We start from the raw sequence: 24,356 nt of genomic DNA, 5'->3' as shown, positions 1-24,356 counted from the left end.
GAGCCACAGCTGGCGGGCTTGACTTCGGAGCGGCCGGCGGGCTTGAGTCATGAATGGTCGGCTGACATGACTTTGAAGCAGCCGGCAATCTTGTCTTGGAGGTGGCCAGCCTTTTTGGGCTGAGGACGATTGTGGAGCTTCGGATGTGCTCGGGGGTTCTGTGGGTTGCGCAGGTGGTCGAAACTGTTGACGCGGTATGTGGGGGTTCCTGGCGGGAGGTGAGCTGGGGAGACTCTGCGTGTTCCAGAGGGGGCTGGACGACGAGACTTAGACCGTGCCTTTATTTCTTCGACTTCAAAGTCGGAACAATTTAAATAAAGGATGAGGTTAATCAGCTCGATTAGGGGGAAATCCCTCACAGGAAGTTCGCAGCGGATAGTCTCGTCATCGAGCCCCAGCTGAAAACACGCACCTAGAGCGGCGTCATGCCAGCTCACCTGGTTGGCAAGCTCGAAGAATTCCTCCACATATCGCTTCAACCTCCGACTGTCCTGCCGCAAATGCCACAGCCGCTCCTCAGCAGCAATCATGTTATGGTCCGATCTTCTGTCACAGTACACAGGCAGAGACATGAGGTAAGTGTTCTAAGCAGGTGGGTTTATTGACAATGACTGAAGAGCAAGGTGAGCAGAAGGCAGGTGAGTCAATGGCAGTATGACAGTTCTTGCATACTTAGCTGAAAGCAAGCCTCTTTGTCTTTGTTGCAGGTATCCGGGAACGAAGGAGATCGGGATCGTAGCAACACGGGAAACTCTGGAGGTAAATAACACACAGTGAGTATACAGGTAATTAAGGTCTGGAAACAGTTAAAGGTAATGAACGGTAGATCGGACGATGAGTGACTGTGAGGAGCATGTTCTTGAAGGTGTGCTGATTGCTGGCTGCAGGTGCGGGCGATCAGTAGCAAGGTGATTGTGATCAGGTGAGCGTTGTGACTGGTGACTGGTGACAGAGACTCCCTGACAGTACTAGGATGTCCAAAACTGCATAATTGATAAAATATCAATACCTGTATGACATGCTGTAGTACAGGGTCCTCCAACCCTGCTCCTGGAGAGCTACAGTCCTGCAGATTTCAATTTAGAATTCAATTTAGATTTCAGTTAGTTTTACTGAACGTGAGTGATACGTTGTGGTATTTTGAATCCACGACAACATTTAGTTAAGATAACAGTGATCTTATGTTGTGGCCTTGAGCCTTATCTTGTGCATGGCTGCATTTTTTTTAAACAAAAAACATTAAAATTCAGTTAGGCTATGATTAATACAACTGTCTATGCGATTTATATTATTTATGGCTTGTGTCTAAGAAAATCATTCTCATTTATTGGTGGATTTTCCTTCTGTTTGCTGAGATCAGTTTGTTTAACCGAAGCTGGATCACATCCACAAGGATGTCAGGCAAGTCAAAACATTTTCATAGTGGCAAAGACCCTTGTGACAATTATTAATGACTGTTACATATTATTGTCTCCTGATATTTAAAGGGCAATCAATCATAAAACCTATTTGTCAGAATTGTATCGAACTCATCCTAAATGAACTGGTTTAAATCATCTATATGCCGTCACAATAATAAATGTGTAAAATATATTACAATAGAAAGCAATTTTTTGAATTGTACTAATATCTCAAAAAATGTCCTGTATTTTTGATCAAATAAATGCAACCTTGGTGAGCATAAGATCTTTTTCCCCAAAAACAATAAAACATGCAATTATAAACGTTTGACTTGTAATCCAAAGTTCATATATCTATAATACAAGTCTTTTTTATGGTTCAGATCATGATGGTCTACTTTGTTTGGCTAGTGTTGAGCAGGTGCTAACAGATCTTTTTGGTGATATTGAGAGTTCCTTCATGTCAGAGAGTGAATTGAAATCACCATGACATATTGGTACGCCAAGGGAGTACTCTCTGTGTGTGTGTGTGTGTGTTATGAGAAAACATGAGCTTCAGACCGAGTAAATATCTGAAGGACATGTTTGTTTGATCCTTTCCAGAGTAAATAGCGGCAAGGATGTGAACACGACTTTCTAATACACTGTCTCTGTCTTTCTTTTTCTCACGTATGCTGTCTGCGTGTCTCATTAAAACAGGTCTGACCTACTGAACTCCCACTGTGGAGCTTGAGTAGAGGGCGATTTGGCTGTGTGGGAGAAATGCCATGAGACATCCACTCCATGCTGGAGTTCAAGTCACATCAATATTGCAGAAACAGAAGTGAGGAAATGAAGTAGATAAAATCTGATGACACATGAAAGGCCCGTTTCATGTCTTTATTATATGTCTATCTTTTGTTTACATTGCTTTTTATCCACTTTTCACCAGTTGGATATAATTACACCCACAGACTACTCGTTTTCACTAACCATCTGACACATATTGCATACATGAACTGCTCATAGTCTGACAACATCAGTACTGATTTTTGAGCGTAAACTGAAGATTCAAGATTATATGTACAGATGAAGAACACAGTAGGATCTGCTAATGAAGAAGTTTGGTTTTGCCTTTGGCAGTATCTTTAGAAGAGTGTATGAATAAATAAGCATTGAATTACAATGATTGAGTCTATAAATATGCTACTGTCTGACCTTTCAATCCATATGCACTCTTGATAAAACTTGTGTATTGCGTCTAATCAAAAGTGAATATCCTACAATTCAAAGAAGAAAGCAGAGAGGAGATCAAAGGCACATCAGATCAAAGAGATGCATTTAAGATGTCACACAGTTGATGGCAGCACTTCTGACTTGAATGGAGGAACAAAAAGAATTACGCATTCTGTAAATAAGCCATGAGGACGTTATACATGTTAGATAAATATTAGAACTGGGTGGAACAATACTTGAGAATAAGTTAGCTAACGAAGTGCAATTATATCTCTGGTTATGAAACTGTGTGAGTATTATCAAAATGTATGAGTAATTTCATGCAGCAAAATTGTGGTGTTTACAATGATTGCTATCGTGTATTTGAACCACCATATTCAACCTCACGATCATTATCTACCACAGGTTAACAGCTGGTGTGGAGACAGAATTCATTTAACTTTGCATAACCTCTACCTGCAACGGGTCTTCAGTTTCCTATAAGGTAAAATAAGTGTGAACTTCTCAAGGCTCTGCAGAATGAACTGAAGGGCACCGGGCAAGACAAGCCTCCCAAGGGACTCCTGGGTAATTCAGAGTAAATGAAGAGAAATGAAGCATACCCTTTAAGCTGCAAACAATCTCTCCTCTCCTTTATTTTTTAGCATAATCTGCCTTCTCATCTCCACTGCCCTTCACTCAATGGCGGACATGGGAATCGTTTCCACTGATGGGGAAAAGCAAGAACTCTGCCACCCTCCACCTCTCCGGTTAATTTTCAAAAGGCTTGATGTGATAAGGCAAGTGATGATTTACACAATCTCTGATCTATCATCTTATTCATGTGTACTATTACTATTATTTGACTATTTCAAATAAATGCTGGTATTTTGAACTTTAAAAGAATCCTGAAAATATATAAATATTAGAGAAATATTAAGCAGCACAATGTTCAGCATTGATAAGAAATGTTTCTTAAGCACCGAATCAGCATACTAGAATGATTTCTGATGGATCATGTGACACTAAATACTGGAGTAATGATGCTGAAAACTCATCTTTGCAATCACAGGAGTAATTTAAATTTTAAAATATTAACATAGAAAACAGCTCTTTTAAATAAAAACTTCTGAACTCTAGCTTATACAACTTATATGCATTGTATTTCAGTATTTCCTCCACCTCTCCGGTTAATTTTCAAAAGGCTTGATGTGATAAGGCAAGTGATGATTTACACAATCTCTGATCTATCATCTTATTCATGTGTACTATTACTATTATTTGACTATTTCAAATAAATGCTGGTATTTTGAACTTTAAAAGAATCCTGAAAATATATAAATATTAGAGAAATATTAAGCAGCACAATGTTCAGCATTGATAAGAAATGTTTCTTAAGCACCGAATCAGCATACTAGAATGATTTCTGATGGATCATGTGACACTAAATACTGGAGTAATGATGCTGAAAACTCATCTTTGCAATCACAGGAGTAACTTAAATTTTAAAATATTAACATAGAAAACAGCTCTTTTAAATAAAAACTTCTGAACTCTAGCTTATACAACTTATATGCATTGTATTTCAGTATTTATTGTAATGTAGAAATAAACACTTTACTGTCAAGGTTGGAGTTTAATTAATTGAATGAATCAACCAATTTTAAGTGGAATTGTGATGTTTTAGTGTTAGCTAATCGTTTACTCCAACCAGACCTTTTAAAACACTGAGACACACAATAAGTGTAAAGAACTGCAATATTGCTACAGCATTTAAGTACATGCATAACACAGTTAGAAGTTAAGGAGAAAGTATAGTATATTGAATAAAGTGCAAAAATATATTTTTAGATATGGTGGGGTGATGAAAGTAGGGCAGAAAATATAATATCTATATATACTCATATAAACACACATTTATTACTGATAGTGTGTGATGGCAAGCGATAGATTGTTACACACTGTATCTTAAACAATGATCTTGATATATTGCTGGCTGCTTTAAAAGAAAAAGGTCAAGGTTTGTCTGATTAACCTAATACAGTTGAGTGCCTTCTAGTAGATGTTGAAACTATACTATATAGTTCTAAATAGGATTTTTGTGAATTGATAGCTTTTCAAAAGTTCCATTATATTATAGCAGATGTTTTACCACAGCCTGATTTTGAACATCTGTAACTTGCACTCTGCAAAATTGTGCTTTTTGTGGCAATGCTCAATGGTGCAAGTTAATGTGTTTTTGTAATATTCTGACAAGATCTTATAAATAATTTAAGATGAAGTTGTTTCCTTGGGTGAAACTGACATTATTGACATTTTTCTGCTGTCTTTGACCTCACAGCTCAGGATAGCGGCTAGTGAAAGATTTGGGACTTTGAATGCTCTTGTAGTGTCAGCGATGCCGTGATGTAAATGTTCCTCTGCTCCAGAGAGAGTCACATGACAGCTCATGATGAGGAAAAGATGGCACATTTAAGATCATGAACTTTCATTGAAGAATAGCTTTCCCTGGGTATTGTAGACTTCGTTTTATAGAAGCTTTTCAAAACTCAGCTTGATTATTTTCACCTTCAGTCAGCTTGAGGAAGTTTGTAATTGATTAAGAGCATATATCGTACTTGGAGGGATGCTGTTATGAAGTGGGGGGATGCTGTGATGAAGTCTAGCTTTAAATCGGGAACTAAGTACAGTCTTTATGATATTAATTAGTTATTAGTGGCTATCTACTTTATTCCACATTATATATTTATTCCCCCCTTGCAATGTGTAGGATGTTTCTGCATATATTTAAATTATGTAGTATACTAAATTCTCTCTCTCTCTCTCTGGGAGTTTCAGCTGTTACTTGATGTAAAGGTTATCTTGACGGAGCAGCAGACATTTTCAACGCCTCCATGCAAGTCTCAACGTGTCTCCTTCGCGCCTTCGTGCAGAGCATCATCTGGTCTACATATTATTAAACCCCCTTAGCGTTTGAAACTAAGCTTGAGCTAATGAAAGCCTTTGAAACAGGTGCATTCTAATGACATATTTCCTATGCTGTTCCCATGGAGATCTAAAAGCAAACATTTATAGTACAATGATGAGATCTGATTTCTGAAGTAGTTTGTTTGTATCTTATTCAAGCATCTGTAGAACTAGACTCAAGTAAATTAGTCAGTCTTGCACAAACCATTAAACCTCTGCAAAATGTCTCAGGCGTAACTAGACAATACAGGATGCTTGCTAGCTTAGAAATGCACTTATAATTGGAAAGGAAAGCACTGAAATATGACATGCAAGATCAATGGGCATTTTTTATTCCTCATCTCAACAGTTTTAAAGGGATAGCTCACCCAAAAATGAAAATTCTGTCTTCATTGACTCACCCTCATGTTGCTCCAAACCTACTTTATTAAAAATAAAGGTTCTTTGTTGGCATCTATGGTTCCATGAAGAACCTTTTTTTCATTCACGGAACCTTTCCATACCACAATAGATCTTAATGGGGAAAAAATTATATTCAGATTAGTTATTCAAACTAAGAAAAAAGAAAAAAAAACAAGTGTCTATTTACACTGTGCAAATAGGCCGCCTTGTTGGCATAGGCTATTTACATTAACTCCACCCACCAACATGTGATTGGACTAGTCAACACTACAAAAGACACTTGTCGCACATTAATTCTGGTGAAATCAATGGTAAAGCACATGCTTCTTGACGCAGTCAACCTGAGTTCGAATTTACCTTTGGCCAAACTTTTTTTCTCCATTTTCAAATCTCATATCACATCGGTAAGACATTTATTTTCAATAAAAATGAAGGAAAAAATAAAAAAGTTGAAAATAAAGTATCGGGTAGGGTTAGGGTAAGGAGGGTTTTATTGTCACAGTAAGGTGGAATCCATTTAATAATTTCAGTTTCAGTGTTGCTCTGAACCCCACTGACTTTCATTGTAAGGATTAAAAACACTGATTAATTTTTCAATGCATCATCTTCATTTGAGAATCCGCATAAAGGTTAGTAAACTGTGATAGAATTTTCATTTTAGTGTGAGCTATCCCTTTAATGCTGTTGACAGCTTGCTTTACAAAGATAAAACATAACCGAATGCAAATGCATGATGCACAGCTATGACCTTCAGATCCATTGTTTTAGATTTTAGCCTTTAAAGAAAGAGTTGAAGACGATGAAAAATAAATAAGACTGACAAATCAATGAGGATACTCATTCAATTATTTATCCAGTATACTATTTCTACAGTCGCGTCTTTTGGGTCTTTTTGCATCCATGGGCTTTCTTCTCATCAAAAATTGATGGCCGAGAATATTTTTTCCATATTTTCATTATCTGCAATCTTTAACAAGTGTATTGATCCGTTCCACTTCCTCTTCTACCTGCCCGGCTGAACTGTGTGTGGTATCGGGTGTCTGGACATGGAGCCCAGGTAGAGCCAAATTAGACGGTAAAACCTCCCATACACATCACGATTTTGCATTCAGACACAGAAAATGATCCTATGGTGTAAATCCTCCCTCCTGTTGGTCTCTTCAGGGTTTGTGTTTTCTTAATGACGGTGAAGACGTGGATTTAGCTCACCTGCAATGCTCGCTGTGAAACAGGTGTTTAGAGGAGGCTTGTCTTTGAAAGGAAGGACAATAAGTCAGTTTGAATGTGCTGGAATGTAAGGAGATAGAAAGAAGGAAAGAAAGCTACGTCAGTTAGCAGCGATAAGCCGATAAACCGCTCATCTCCAGAGAGCACAGACTTACTCATTCTTGGGAGATCATACACACGTGTATAATTGTGTGTGTGTGTGTGTGAGAGAAAGAGGCGGCATTGAGTGGGTGAGGGAACATGTGCTTGGCTGAATGCTTTAGATACTTTCATACTATAAGAAACATGACAGCATTTTCTCGTCCTGTCAAAGGCCTTTCTATGTGTGTGTCTTATACCTTCAACTGGCATGAGTTTCTCTCTCTCTTCTTGAGCAGGGAGCCGTAGGGTCAGTCTGTAATCTACAGCTATAGAGTTTCCACCAGAAGATGAAAGAAAGTCAATATGGAGTTAAAGATATACAGCCATCGCTAATGGAGTCAGGCAATGAAAATGGCAGATATATACACAGATGCTAATGTGGCAGATGATCGAGAGTGAACACTGCTCTGTTGAAAAGACTTGGATATGAGTTTTGAATGATGCAAGTAGTAGGTGCCACTTCAAAGGTTTTTAACTAGCTTAACTGGTAAACTTTCCCACAAAATGGTTGACATTTGGTCAACAGCATTGTTATGATTACTGATGATCTAGACCAACACTAACTAGCTTAAACATTTACATTGATTTTGCAGCAGCTTGTAGTTATTTAGAAATAAGGAAAGGAATATCGCGAAGCGATTTATCATAAAACAATATTTTTAATCATGCACCAAGTAGTACACAAGTAGTACACAACCTAAAAAAGTGGAATACTGAATTTCTTTCTTTCTTTCTTTCTTTCTTTCTTTCTTTCTTTCTTTCTTTCTTTCTTTCTTTCTTTCTTTCTTTCTTTCTTTCTTTCTTTCTTTCTTTCTTTCTTTCTTTCTTTCTTTCTTTCTTTCTTTCTTTCTTTCTTTCTTTCTTTCTTTCTTTCTTTCTTTCTTTCTTTCTTTCTTTCTTTCTTTCTTTCTTCCTTTATTTATTTATTTTTAGTGTATTGATCACCAATTTTACATGGTAAATCAATTACGATTTTTCCCCCTTTACCAATATCTTGCATGGATATTGTTACATATGAAATTGTATTTTTTTTGCATCCGATTTGGACCGTTTTCAGACATGGTTCTAAATCTGATATGTATCTGATACTGTATCTTGGCATTTGACCTGCTATGTCCAAACACTCATATCTGATTCTTCTCTTATTCATGAATGTTTTTGTCATTGTTATGTGACTACTCGTTTTTGTGTTTATCTTTAAAAGGAGAAACAACTCACTGCCTACTGTTGTACTATGATGTTTCATTGACCTCCTAGAATGTTTCTAAGAAGCAGGAAGGACATGAGGACTATCTATTTATCTATCTATCTATCTATCTATCTATCTATCTATCTATCTATCTATCGAATATATACAAAGAAGACTATTAACTACACAAAACACTTAAACTATTCTAACATACAGTTTGGTATATAGGACGAGGGTTAAAGCTGAAGGAGAAAAGAATAAAAACACAAAGTTATGGAAATATTTGATATGCAGCAGATCCTCAGGCTGAAGGAAACATTAGTTCTTTTTTAAGATTTATTTTTACCTTTAATTTGATAGGACAGTGTAGAGAGGACAAGAGACGGAGTGGGAGAGAGAGATAAGGGACAGGATTGGGAAAAGTCCACGAGCCAGGAATCGAACTTGGGATGCCCAAAGCGCGACAGTGCTGTATATCGATGTGCTGCCCACGAGGCTATCGGTGTCGAAGAAACTTTAGTCTCTTAGTTCAAACGCGTCTTTGTAAAAATAATTAGATTAATATTTGAATTAATAAGGCTAAGGGCCAGTTTTACTATAAGCTTTTGCCAGCGCAAACCGTCTTTTGGCGTTAAAATTGTAATGTTTTACTAAAGACACACAGTGAATGCTAGGGCTGAAAAGGCGTGTACACTTTTATTTTTGCCGCTGACCTTATTGAATATGCATTTGTAGGAGTTTCCCTTTCAGACGCAAAATTTATGGGAGGAGAGTATTCAAATGAATCACGCAACGAGATTTACTCTATCTATTTATCTATCTATCTATCTATCTATCTATCTATCTATCTATCTATCTATCGAATATATACAAAGAAGACTATTAACTACACAAAACACTTAAACTATTCTAACATACAGTTTGGTATATAGGACGAGGGTTAAAGCTGAAGGAGAAAAGAATAAAAACACAAAGTTATGGAAATATTTGATATGCAGCAGATCCTCAGGCTGAAGGAAACATTAGTTCTTTTTTAAGATTTATTTTTACCTTTAATTTGATAGGACAGTGTAGAGAGGACAAGAGACGGAGTGGGAGAGAGAGATAAGGGACAGGATTGGGAAAAGTCCACGAGCCAGGAATCGAACTTGGGATGCCCAAAGCGCGACAGTGCTGTACATCGATGTGCTGCCCACGAGGCTATCGGTGTCGAAGAAACTCTAGTCTCTTAGTTCAAACGCGTCTTTGTAAAAATAATTAGATTAATATTTGAATTAATAAGGCTAAGGGCCAGTTTTACTATAAGCTTTTGCCAGCGCAAACCGTCTTTTGGCGTTAAAATTGTAATGTTTTACTAAAGACACACAGTGAATGCTAGGGCTGAAAAGGCGTGTACACTTTTATTTTTGCCGCTGACCTTATTGAATATGCATTTGTAGGAGTTTCCCTTTCAGACGCAAAATTTATGGGAGGAGAGTATTCAAATGAATCACGCAACGAGATTTACTAACGTTTGCGCTCATCAATTTATTGGTATTTGTGCCATTATTTAATGTCCCAAAAAAGCATGTCTTAAACTGTTTTGCATTTGAAATGGCTGCAATTATTGTTGCTAGGAAGAGGCACAGAGAACGGAGAGCGGGTGGTAGAAGGGAGCGGATTTTTTCCACACGTATTAATTTATTTGGTGCCAGAAAAACACATTATCCGAACATATCCTTTGGCAAGCCATGTTATATTTTAAGTTGCTTCAGGAAATAAAAAACGACTTGGAACCCTCAACTAGGAGTCACGCAATGCCAGGTCTATCAAAACTTCTTGCAATTCTATATTCCGTTTATTTTTTCTTTATTCTTTATGTATGACTACGCTAATTCGCTGATGTTGGTAAATCCCCAGTAGAAATTTCCATGCCCATGGGCGCTGTTTTGGACAACCCCAATTCCAGAAAAATTGGGATGTTTTGTAAAATGTAATAAATTCGAGAATCTGTCATTTGTTAATTCTCTTTAACTTTTATTTAATTGACAAAAGTTCAAAGAAAAGATTGCCAAAGTTTTCACTGACCAACTTAAATGTATTTTGTAAATAAAAACACATTTTGATTTTGTTGGCTGCAACACACTCCAAAAAAGTTGTGACAGAGGCAAAATAAAAGTGAAAAGGATATAGAATATCCAAATTAAACTGAAACAACTCACAGTGAATGGGTTATAGGTGAGGGTATCATGTTTGGGTATAGAAGGAGCATCTCGGTCTTTGCAAGCAAAGCTGGATCATGGCTCATCACTTTGTGCCAAATTTCATGAGATAAGTGTCTCATGTGAAATATTGTGAAAAGATTCAGGGAATCCAGAGAAATCTCAGTCTGTGTAGGGCAAGGCAGGAAACCTCAGTTGAATGTGCATGACCTTTGAGCCTTCAGATGGCATTGCATAAGAAACCGTCATGCTGCGATGTTAAATATAACCATATGGGCTCAGGATTACTTCGGAAAACCACTGTCACTTAACACAGTCTGCCGCTGCATCAATAAATGTAACTTGAATCTCTTTTACTCTAGGAGAAAGCTTATACATTAATTCTATGCAGTGATGCTGCGGGGTTCTCTGGGCCAGAGCTCATCTCAGATAGTCAAAAAGACAGTGAAGTTCAAATGCATAGTTCAGGAGGAGCCATATTCAAAGACACTGTAAAACAGCCAGTCAAAAGACCACACATTAGTTGAATTTTATCCATTAATGAAGTCCGACACTGTTCACACTGAAAACTTGAGATTAAAAATCTTAATGTAAACATGAAAGTAAACATTTAAATGTATCAATAAAATACATAGGTGTATCTATGTTGAAATTTTTGGGGGGAAAAAATGAGAAGACAAAATGTACGGAAATATTTAAGATTCTGCATTATTTCTACATCACTAACCAAATAAGTACAACCCCAGTTCCAGAAAAGTTGGAACGTTTTGTAAAATGTATTAAAATCGAGAATATGTGATTTGTTTATTCTCTATAACTTTTATTTAATTGACAAAAGTACAAAGAAAAGATTGCCAAAGTTTTCACTGACCAACTTAAATGTACTGTATTTTGTAAATAAAAACACATTTTGATTTTGTTGGCTGCAACACACTCCAAAAAAGTTGTGACAGAGGCAAAATAAAAGTGAAAAGGATATAGAATATCCAAATTAAACTGAAACAACTCACAGTGAATGGGTTATAGGTGAGGGTATCATGTTTGGGTATAGAAGGAGCATCTCGGTCTTTGCAAGCAAAGCTGGATCATGGCTCATCACTTTGTGCCAAATTTCATGAGATAAGTGTCTCATGTGAAATATTGTGAAAAGATTCAGGGAATCCAGAGAAATCTCAGTCTGTGTAGGGCAAGGCAGGAAACCTCAGTTGAATGTGCATGACCTTTGAGCCTTCAGATGGCATTGCATAAGAAACCGTCATGCTGCGATGTTAAATATAACCATATGGGCTCAGGATTACTTCGGAAAACCACTGTCACTTAACACAGTCTGCCGCTGCATCAATAAATGTAACTTGAATCTCTTTTACTCTAGGAGAAAGCTTATACATTAATTCTATGCAGTGATGCTGCGGGGTTCTCTGGGCCAGAGCTCATCTCAGATAGTCAAAAAGACAGTGAAGTTGTGTGCTGTGGTCAGATGAGTCCACATTTCAACCTGTTTCTGGGTAAAAAGGACGCTGAGTTCTCAGTCCCAAAGACCAAAGGGACCTTCCAGACTTTCAACAGCGATAGATGCGAAACCAGGTCTCATTCTGCATGTGCTACAACAGCGTGGTTCCGTAGACACATGTGGATGTGACTGGATGTGAGCAGATCTGTCTTCTAATGAAAATATATGACTCATCATGAAAAGGAGAATCAGACAACAATGACTATGGACTGTTGAGCAGCTGAAGTCTTGCATCAAGCGAGACTGGGCAAAAATTTAGCTTGCAAAACTTAAAAAATTAGCATTCATAATTCCCAGATGATTCAAATGTGTAATTAAAAGGGAAAGGTGAATTCACACAGTGTGCCTCTGTCCCAACTTTTTTGGAGTGTGTTGTAGCCATCAAAATCAAAATTTGTTTATATTCACAAAATAAAATTGAGTTGGCCAGTGAAAACATTAAACATTTCTTTCTTTGTACTTTAGTCAATTAAATAAATGTGAAAGAGAATGAACAAATCATATATTCTTGATTATATCGCATTTCACAAAACGTCCCAGCTTTTCTGGAATTGGGGTTGTAAATTTAGGGGTCCTTTGAAGACTTTTAGTATATGCATATTCAGAAAATTAAATGGAATGAATGAATATTCAGGAAATTAAAAGTAGAACTCATAGATACCAAACATATTTTATAGTTCAAAACTCGCATCAATTACTCATCATTTACAATTCCATATCTGTATGACCCGTTGCACTTCTTTCTTCCGTTCACGGCGGTAAAAGGACACATACAGCCCTGCTCTACTTTTTTTTTTCGTTCGAGAAGGCACTTCACTTGAATATACATCACAGAAGGGAACAATAGATGTGTAATGCAGACTTTAAATTGCACTATATGTGAAATCACCCTAAAGCTTTAATATACATATAAAATATTAAATCTAAGAATTAGGCTTTACAGTGTAAATGAGGCCTAGGTTGATCTTTAAAACAGGGTGAAACAACCCAGAACATCTAAACCCAGTGCTTAAATTTTAAACCATTGTTTCATTGTGCGATACACCAGTTGAACATAACTCATAAGTTCATACTCATTAATACCCAAGATTCAATCCAGTAGATTCCTGGGGTTTTATGCTTTATACTTCAGCATGAATAGTTCTTCTCTTTATCTCCTCCTCCTCCCTTCCTTTCCACCACTCACAGTACATCAGCTTCCTGAAAGTAACACCTTTGGAATCAGCCAGGAGCAAAACAAGCAGCACACTGACAAATCCCCCCAGTTCTCCCTACATCCCATAATGCCATCTGTTAGACAGCATCTCCACTGTGATTAGGTCAGCCCCTTCTGCCTCTTATGCCTTAAGAGTGCTAATTGGATTTCTGCCAGGCAGTTTGGAGTTTTTGAGAGACAGATAAGAGATAAAACTTTATATACTTTATATACATGCTGCCCTCTATCCCCCGAAGGCGTTGGCCCTGATTTAGAGAACCAAAGCAGAACAAGAGAGTTTATGTTCTCTTTAACCATGAGAATCAGTCCTGTTCTTTCCCTTTCCAGTGATGCAGTTCTACAGCAATCATAACTTAGTACAGAACATCAAACTCTTTATGTCAGTACCAAAACTTAATGGCTTTGATCTTGAGATTAATTAGACAGAATAGTTTTAGAAATTCATTAGAGCATCAAATAAGCACGTTTTAATAAGTACAGGCAAACAACAATCCAATAAATTTCTACATCCAAAGTTCTGGCATGAAACTCTAGATGGCTCAGTCCAATAGATCAAATTCAGTCTGACATAATGACATCATTCAATTAAATTTGTCAATTTCACTTTATTGTTGGAATTTCTTCCAAAAATGGTCTTGCATCCCATAGCATTTACTGTCTAACATTAATCCACAGCAATACACATTACACAATACAATGCAATACACACACACACAAAAGTACACATTAGTACACATCTATCTGCAGTGCAAATACTTAAGTACCTTCCATTCCTCCGAATCTTGCTGCCTACTTAGACCCCCTATTCTGATTATTCTGATTAATTAATTTTAATGACTGATGAACAAAAGATTTCCGTAATCTGTTCATTGTGGCATATGGTACTCTCAGTCTTCTATTTGGTGGCAAAAGTTGATATCCTCAGACAGAGTATGGGAAGAATCAGACATAATTTTACCTGTCAGGGACAAAACAATGTTCTTGTACAACTCATGAAAACTTGGCTCAAGCATTTGACCCACAATCTTAGAACAGTTAATATCAATCTCGCCAGTCGAGCTTTGAGTTGAACAGAGAGACAGCTATACCATGTACATATTCCATATTGTACAACACTCTGTATTACAGATTGAAAAAAACATGAGCAAAATCTGTTTGTTTGCTCCAAAAGACCTGTCTCCTGAGGAAATAAATACGCTGTTGTACTGTACAACAAACATACTCTATATGTGCACTCCATTATAAAGCAGCGTCCACTAGACACCCAAGTATTTATATGCAGACAATCTATTGATATAGACAATCAATTTATATGCATCATTATCACATTGCTCAGCTGATTGGTTCTTTTTGTATCAGCAGACAATGAGCTTGCTGCTCAACATTCAAATACTTGGCAAGTGCTTGCTGTAGCAATTGCAGCACGCTTCAGAAACCCTCAAACTTCCCCAGCTCCACTTTCATAGATCTGCTACGGGGTGATTGATGTATGCTATATGGGGCTTATTTCATATATGTTATGTGCAACAGTACTATTTATTAGGTCCCACTTTATATTAAGTGGCCCTAATACCTGTGTACTTACATAGTAACTAGATGTGTACGTAGTATGTAACCACTGTGTAAGTACATATTGGTACATAGTATCTAGAGCTGTAATATTTCTGTAACTACACACATGTAACAACCCTCCGAATGGTTTGTGCAAGTACAAATGTGTAACAGGACATATATAACTACATTTTGTAACAACAATATGTATAAGATTGATTGGAGCAATTTGATCCAGGGGGTGGAGATGGATAGGTTTAGGGGTGGAAATGGGATCCAGGGAGTGGAAATGGGTAAGTTTAGGGATATGTAAAGTGGGAGGAGTTGGATCTCAAGTTGGTGGAGTTGGTGCACCACTGTAATACCAGTGGACTTACATGGTAACTCCTCAGGAACTGTCCACTTAATATAAAGTGTAACATTCTGGACACCAACCACTATTTATATGTAAAGCCTAACTTACTGGGCGCTGCTGTGTAAAATCAGAGTAATGACATAGTAAATCCATAGGAATTGTTTACTTAATATAAAGTGAAACACTTTCTTTACCAAAAAGTGCTATCAGTCCTGTTATACATTTGTACTTTCATTACCAAAAAGTTGTGGATGTATTGGCAGTAGCAAGTCTCAGTACTCAGCAGCGTAGCAGATCTATTCCGGCAAGACCAAACACATTAACATTGTCATGTACATTACCATGTCAAACCCTCCGAGAGTTTTCATGACAGAAATATATTTTATGAAAATTAGGAATTTCATGCATATTGGTTTGGCTGGTTAGCATGACCTTATTAGACTTTTTACAGTAGCATCTTTTTCTATTAGGTTTGATAATCGATTTGATTTCAAGTTTGATTTTATTTGTTTATTTAAAGACGACCCTTATACTGCATTTATTTAATCAAAAATACCATAAAAACATATATATATATATATGCATACATGTTATGAAATATTATTACAATTTAAAAAAAAAAAATTATATTTGAATATATTTTAAAATATAATTTATGTCTGTAGCAAAACATTTCTTATTATTATCAATGTTAAAAACAGTTGTGCTGCTTAATATTTTAGTGTAAACTGTGATACTGTTTTTTCAGGATTCTTTGATGAATAGACACTTCCAAAGTACAGCATTTATTTGAAATAGAAACAAATGTCTTTACTCTCATGTTATCAATGTAATGCCACCCTTCAAAAAATAATAAGTTCTTTCAAATAAATAAATAAATAAAAAATAAAAATAGAATAGCTGGTGTTTACCAGTACCTGACATGTTCTTATAGTGTCAAACAGCATTGTCATTAAATTATTTTTCTACAACTCCAGAGTCACATGATATTTTTGCAGCTCAGATGATCTGCTCAAAAATGTTGTGATGAACATGTCAGAAATGTGTTAGAAGTATTGTTATTGGTTCATCAATACTAATAAATGTAACTGTAATTGATACTGCCTTCATCTCCAGGCACTTAACACTCTGAAGTGAGGCAGCATGATTGATCTGTTTTAGTAGTGTGATGCATCTAGGCTTAATTTTATCCATTATTTAAACAGGTTAAAGCATTTGTGTTGCAGTTTTTGGAGTATTGCAGAAAAACCATGTTGCAGTGGCATGAACACACACATTAGGATCTGTGCTTTCATGAATACTTTAGAGCTACAGTTCATGGTTGTGTTTGTGTGGCTGCTTTGGGAATCTTTCCATGGGAGTATTGCAGAAAAACCATGTTGCAGTGGCATGAACACACACATTAGGATCTGTGTTCATGGTTGTGTTTGTGTGGCTGCTTTGGGAATCTTTCCATACATCTGTTTCTTTGTGGCTTTTGAGCTTTTGTTGATCAATATCAAACACTGCTGTATCAATGACAAATGCAGTGAGACCAACCACAAAACTTCAACAAAAGAGGGAAACAAAAGATGCTAAAAATGATAGAGCACATAGGGAACTGGAGAAATAAAGAGGGTTATAATGGAGCATTGTTTGAAAACTTTTATGTAATGTTGACGATAACTTTAATTGTGTGTTGACATTGTGAATTGCACAGACATCAAACATGCATACATCACTTGACACATTTAAAGGGTTAGTTCACCCAAAAATTAAAATTAGCCCATATATTACTCACCCTCAAGTCATCCTAAATGTATATTACTTTCTTCTTCATCGATTCGCTACAGAAAGCCTTTGTTCAACCCCTGGAGCCGTGTGAGATGTTTGAAAATTACAGGCCTCTCTCATCTTTTTAAGTGGGAGAACTTGCACAATTGGTGGCTGACTAAATACTTTTTTGCCCCACTGTATATATAAAAAAAAATTTTATTTTATTTTTTTTTCTTTCTTTTTTTTTCTTTTCCACTCTATAGAAGGAAGAAGGTTAAAGGTTTGGAACGAGTAAAGGATGACAGAAATTTCTTTTTTGAGTGACCCTCAAGAAAATGGACATACATAATCTAGTACTATAGTTCTAGTAGTTTGTTTGATTCAGGGAGTTAAACAGAACAATCAACACTTGTAGAAAATATAACCATGGTTACAACAGCAAGGAAAATGAATGAGAATCTTTGAGCCTAATCAGACCGTAGTGAGACATTTATGCGAGTAAAGAAGAAAGTCATATACACCTAGGATGACTTGAGGGTGAGTAATTTATTCATTTTTGGGTGAACTAACCCTTTAACGCTTTCTGACAGTGAGATATGGATCCTGAAACAAGGTAAATAGTTCATATCTCACACTGAATAACTTCTCACATTTGAAAGCAGATAATAATACATGTGCTTTTAATTTCATGTTGTTCCTTTTTTATGTTAATAGCAGGAAATTCTTTGGCAATATTCAGGTGTAGATCAGCTGCAAAATATGTACATTGTTTACTGTTACAAATCTGTATGAGCCATTACTTTCTTCCATGGGAAACACATAAGCACAATTTGTGAGAAACAGACAAAAAAATAATTATTCAGTATCATTTTGAAACGCTGCATTCTCTGATCACTATATGCTTTTATAGGGGGGAACCATGTTTTTCATATATATTTATACTACAATGTGATTTTCTGGATTTTTTTTCTCATTTTGTCTCTCATAGTTGAGGTATACCTATGATGAAAATTACAGGCCTCTCTCATCTTTTTAAGTGGGAGAACTTGCACAATTGGTGGCTGACTAAATACTTTTTTGCCCCACTGTATATATAAAAAAAAATTTTATTTTATTTTTTTTTCTTTCTTTTTTTTTCTTTTCCACTCTATAGAAGGAAGAAGGTTAAAGGTTTGGAACGAGTAAAGGATGACAGAAATTTCTTTTTTGAGTGACCCTCAAGAAAATGGACATACATAATCTAGTACTATAGTTCTAGTAGTTTGTTTGATTCAGGGAGTTAAACAGAACAATCAACACTTGTAGAAAATATAACCATGGTTACAACAGCAAGGAAAATGAATGAGAATCTTTGAGCCTAATCAGACCGTAGTGAGACATTTATGCGAGTGTGTCATTTACAGAGCACTTTTCAGGGTACTACTTCTCATATCTGAAAGTGGGTATGTGTATTAGATAGCAATAGGTCATATAACAAGTTAGCGGTGCCTTTAACAGTGGAGAGAGCTTCACATACCTTACCGCAGAGATAAAAACCTCATTAGTTCCTAAGGGAGGACGCTTTTCCTCACTAATCTGATCTGAGAACAAATGTCAGACGAGAAGCCAATACTGTGGTGGTCGACCACAACTGACTGGGGATCAGCTTTCACACAAACCCTGATCTGGAAAGAGAAACACAGGTGCATCCTTGATATTCAGACTGACCTCCACACTGGAGACTGGAGATATCTCACATGTTTTATGTCTATGAATGACTCACATTCCATCTCAAAGATACTGATAAAGTTATTTTTTATTGACTCGAGCCTTTCCTTTTCCCTCTTTTGTAAATTAAGCATGTACGTATACCAGCAGCTGTAAAACATTTGTTTATTTTGTTCCACATTTGATCTCCTGTAATGGTTTATTCCTTAAGGTTGCATGGATTCACCACATTTCTACTGATGCACCGACCAGTGCGAGAGAGAATCAAAGAGAATAACTTCACATCTATGCTCTTGCAAGACACAAATTACCCATCTGCCTGTCTGAGCTTTCAGCACAGACGTGAACTTCGTCTTTATACAGACATCCTTCTCCCTTTGTTTGTCAGGAAGCACCTGTTTGCTCTTCAAACAGGTGAAAACAGCTTGAAAAGAAAGTTGTCTTCAAGGACAACTGTGAATATCGCCCAAAATTTCCATTACCCCATGCGATCTCCAGCCGTAACATAATGAAAGGTAGCAAGCGTAATGAAAACACCTGTCATATTAAGGGATGGGAACTTATTCAGTCTGAGATACAAAAAATTTGCATCTATTCAGAATCCATTTTAGTTACTTTGACCTTACGATTTTAATTTTTGAATGAAATTATCAAATGTATAGAAAATAATATTTAATTTGCTCCAGCCAAATGGAGATTTTCAGACTTGGCGTCAAATGAAAGATGGAGAGAGATATCTACCATTTTCTTTGAACATACGGAGTCCGGAACATGCTGATGAAATGATTAGTGGTTCCCGTCTTAATATACATTTTTCTTCTGTCATTTATATTAGATTTTCATCTGCCCATGATGGTTTGAAGTTCTCGTAAATGGGGTTTTCAAAGTCTACCAACAGTTTCAAATATATCCGATGAGATTTACAGATTAGGACGATGCCGAGTAGAAGCTCCATCAGAGAGGAAGCAAAAAAAAACAATGATCGACAGCTGGCAATAGCAGGATGAAGTGATAGAGGGGGTGGGGGATGTGATGAAAGGTGGGAATGAGTGCTGAGTGCTTTTGAGAGATGGTTTGAATAATTTGAATTATAGCCAAACACACCTTTTCCTGCAAAACCCTCGTAAGCTCATAAATGGTTCGCTGATGTTCACACACAGCTGGGCTCATTAGCACGGTGTCTAGAGAGATGAGCTGGGCAGAAAATAGAGGGAGCAAGTTAGAAAGAGACTAAAAAACTGAGACAGATAGACACACCTGAAGCAAACTAGGACAGAATGTTGAAAAAAGAGAGAAAAGCAGTGCTTTTGACATTAAAGTGAAGCGAGGAAGAAAAGGCGGGCTTTTGTGCGGTCATTCACGTCATAGAAGTTGAGCTAAAGGCTCAAGACCTTTCACATACCACTGCTGTCTTGTGCATGATACACTATGGCGGACACATGCTCTGCTGTGCAGGTCTCATGGTGTTCTGCAGGTCAGGAAATGTACTTGGGAGTTAAATCACTTTTAAAAATCCCGTGCCATGCCTCTATTCTTATTTGACACTTAGCCACTATATGTCTCCAGGAAATCCAGGTGGCAAATAATCAGAGATTTGTAAGATCTGTTGTAACATTTATTCACATGCCTGCATCTGTTGTAGGTATGATGGAGGACAGGAGAAAGCATTGAAGTCATCTCTGAATGATATTTTGACATTGCTTGGCACTTGGCAGCCACTTACAATGGCGTTCTTTCATCTCTACTCGGGCAGTTCTGTTCCAGTTCACAATTCACACCATCAGGGATGAGAATCCCAGAATGATCAGAGATCATCATGATATCACAGGATGTCATGCATCTGTAGTGAGGGGTATGGTTGGAAAGGAGAAACAACTGACTAGGCCATCCTGTCAATAGGGAAATATTAATACTTAGTGACTGATCAGCAACAAAGGACACACAGGAGCATGGTTTGAAAAAGGAGGGCCTTAGACTTGAATAGCAAATTACAAAACTTTATTTTAACAATCAAGCACTAATTTTAAAATAATTAACGGACAGTGGGACAAGGGCTAGAACAAACATGAAGAAGACAAAGAAACAATGACAAGTAAGTTAGTTAATGAGCAAAAGGCGTCTCTATCACAAAAATCTTCCCACCCAGTGTACTGGTCACACAACACACAAACGTAAAGTAAAGTCACACACACATAAAGAGTCCCACCACCACACACAAGGGCCAACTTGTGTAGACTTGGCTCCTGCAACAAGAAACAAAATTAACCAAAATAATTTACAAGTAAGCTAAAGGTAGATACTCACACATCTTACTGAGACTTGTGACGTCACTTCCTGTTTGTTGCTACTGAGTGTGTTGAGTTTGAGCTCCATCAAGTTAATTATTTATAGTCTATTTTTTATCTTAAAATCAATTTTATACACCATCATTTCCATTTCTATAACATGTGAATATATCCCTTATCATATTCTACAACAAAAACAATCAGAGTGCCTTGTTATCACTAGTTTTATTTTGATTTCCCGAGTTCTCTATTAGCTTATAGCCCGTTAGCATCGCCAACATGGTTGCCGCTAATCTCGCTTACATTGCTAATACTCTATTCACACACATTACCATTGTTTTATTCACTGATACTTGCTTTAATGGATGTATGTGCTTTAATAGATAAAGATGTGTGTCTACCTTTGAGTGCAGGTGAGGACACGAGCTGGAGGCCTTGGAGAAACAGATCCGTGACCTGGTGGAGAAGCAGGCCCAGATTTTGATTTCCCGAGTTCTCTATTAGCTTATAGCCCGTTAGCATCGCCAACATGGTTGCCGCTAATCTCGCTTACATTGCTAATACTCTATTCACACACATTACCATTGTTTTATTCACTGATACTTGCTTTAATGGATGTATGTGCTTTAATATGAATACTGCTGATGAGGCATTAAACTGGCCTCCTGACATTCTGTTGTCATGATTTCCCCACCTCAGTTACGAATTTGAATTAGTTTTCTTTTTGAAGCTGGTAGCACATTCTGATGGCTGGTAGGTCGTTGTGAAAAACTAGCTTGCTGCTGGAGCTAGTTTTAGTCCGGCCAGCAGGGGGTGCCCATTCCCTGACTTGTATGGGTGCAAATGTCTTAGGATAATGACTTGGACATCAGAATGTAAAACGAAGCAACCTTCTCGTAAAGCGTTAGACCGGTACCTGTAAAAAGGAGCGTAGTTCAGATGAGGCATTAAACTGGCCTCCTGACATTCTGCTGTCATTTTTTCCCCAACTTAATCATGAATTTGACTTCATTGTTTAAGCTGGTAGCGCATCCTGATGGCAGCATTGAGCTTGTCAGGATGCGCTACCCCTCTAAAAGAGCAGCTTTATTAAGGCGGAGGCTACGAACGCAGCTGTGGCATGCAGTAGGCAGAGTCTGGTTCCTCACTAACGCTAAGCAGGCCAGAGCCTGGTCAGTACACTGGTGTGAGACCATTTGTGAAAATGTAACTTGCTGCTGCAGCTAGTTTTAGTCCAGCCAGCAGGGGGTGATCATTCCCTGGCTTGAATGGGTGCAAAAATCCTAGCATAATAATGCGGACTTTAAAGAGTGAATACTGCTGATGAGGCATTAAACTGGCCTCCTGACATTCTGTTGTCATGATTTCCCCACCTCAGTTACGAATTTGAATTAGTTTTCTTTTTGAAGCTGGTAGCACATTCTGATGGCTGGTATGCAGTTGTGAAAAACAAGCTTGCTACTGGAGCTAGTTTTATTCTGGCCAGTAGGAGGTGCTCATTCCCTGACTTGTATTGGTGCAAAAGTCTTAATATGACAAATCGGACTTCAGAATGTAAAACGAAGCAACCTTCTGATAAAGCATTAGACCGGCACCTGTAAAAAGGGGCGTCGTTCAGATGTGTCATTAAAATGGCCTCCTGACATTTTGTTGTCATTAATTCCCCACCTTAATCATGAATTTGACCTCATTGTTTAAGCTGGTAGCGCATCCTGATGGCCGCATTGAGCTTGTCAGAATGCGCTACCCCTCTATTAGAGCAGCTTTATTAAGGCGCAGGCTTCGAATGCATCTGTGGCAAGCATGAGGCAGAGTTTGGTTCCTCACTAAAGCTAAGCAGGCCAGAGCCTGGTCAGTACACTGGTGGGAGACTATTTGTGAAAATGTAGCTTGCTGCTGCAGCTAGTTTTAGTCCAGCCAGCAGGGGGTGCTCATTCCCTGACTTGTATGGGCGCAAAAGTCTTAGTATAACGAATCGGACTTCAGAATGGAAAATGAAGCAACCTTCTGATAAAGCATTAGACCGGCACCAGTATGCAGAGTCTGTATACTCACTAAAGCTAAGCAGGCCAGAGCCTGGTCAGTACACTGGTTGGAGACCATTTGTGAAAATGTAGCTTGCTGCCGCAGCTAGTTTTAGTCCAGCCAGCAGGGGGTGATCATTCCCTGGCGTGAATGGGTGCAATAGTCCTAGTATAAGAATGCAAACTTTAGACTGTAAAAAGGAGCATCTTTCAGATATTCCGTTGTCATTAAAGGTGGGGTAAGCGACTTCTGGTAGCCAATGTTGACATTTGAAATCACCAAAACAAACACACTCCTACCCCAAAAGGGTCTCGCCCCTATTTTTATAGCTCCGCCCCACACATACGTACGCAACCCAGGCAATGATTAGTTCTGTGAAACAAAGCACAACCAATGTTACATGGCTACAAGTTTGTTTTGCTATTTGGCCCGAATCAGTTTTCTAAAGCGTTTTTGAAAAATAGCTTATCCCACCTTTAATTCCCCACCTTAATCATGAATTAAGGCAGCTTTATTAAGGCGTAGGCTACGAACACAGCTGTGGCAAGCAGTAGGCAGAGTCTGTATCCTCACTAAAGCTAAGCAGGCCAGAGACTGGTCAGTACACTGGTTGGAGACCGTTTGTGAAAATGTAGCTTGCTGCTGCAGCTAGTTTTAGTCCAGCCAGCAGGGGGTGATCATTCCCTGGCTGGAATGGGTGCAAAAGTCCTAGTGTAATGACGCAGACTTTAGACTGTGAAAAGGAACATCCTGCAGATGAGGCATTAAACTGGCCTCCTGACATTCTGTTGTCATGAATTTAGTCTGTGAAAAGGATGATCCTGCAGATGAGGCATTAAACTGGCCTCCTGACATTCCGTCGTCATGAATTCCACACCTCAGGTACGAATTTGACTTTGTTTTCTTTTTGAAGCTGGTAGCACATTCTGATGGCTGGTAGGTGAGGCATTAAACTAGCCTATTCGCCAGTCCAAAGGAACATCCTGCAGATGAGGCATTAAACTGGCCTCCTGACATTCTGTTGTCATGAATTTAGTCTGTGAAAAGGATGATCCTGCAGATGAGACATTAAACTGGCCTCCTGACATTCCGTCGTCATGAATTCCACACCTCAGGTACGAATTTGACTTTGTTTTCTTTTTGAAGCTGGTAGCACATTCTGATGGCTGGTAGGTGAGGCATTAAACTAGCCTATTCGCCAGTCCGCAACTATAGCGGGGAAGCGGGCAAA

General features: G+C 37.8%; 1 long non-coding RNA gene across 1 annotated transcript; it reads left to right on the top strand.

The window, feature by feature from the left end:
- Positions 1–891: 891 nt before the first annotated feature.
- On the top strand, positions 892–21,577 carry LOC107582107 (uncharacterized). The gene is made up of 3 exons (XR_001608907.1): positions 892–928; positions 17,584–17,589; positions 21,509–21,577. It is a non-coding gene; the product is annotated as an uncharacterized lncRNA (long non-coding RNA).
- The last annotated feature ends 2,779 nt before the right edge of the window (positions 21,578–24,356 follow it).

Source organism: Sinocyclocheilus grahami, unplaced genomic scaffold, assembly GCF_001515645.1.
Source record: "Sinocyclocheilus grahami isolate Dianchi unplaced genomic scaffold, SAMN03320097.WGS_v1.1 scaffold3.1, whole genome shotgun sequence".
Classification (NCBI taxonomy): Eukaryota; Metazoa; Chordata; class Actinopteri; order Cypriniformes; family Cyprinidae; genus Sinocyclocheilus; species Sinocyclocheilus grahami.
Note: the sequence above shows the minus strand (reverse complement) of the source record. Positions and strands in the feature narration are given on the sequence as shown.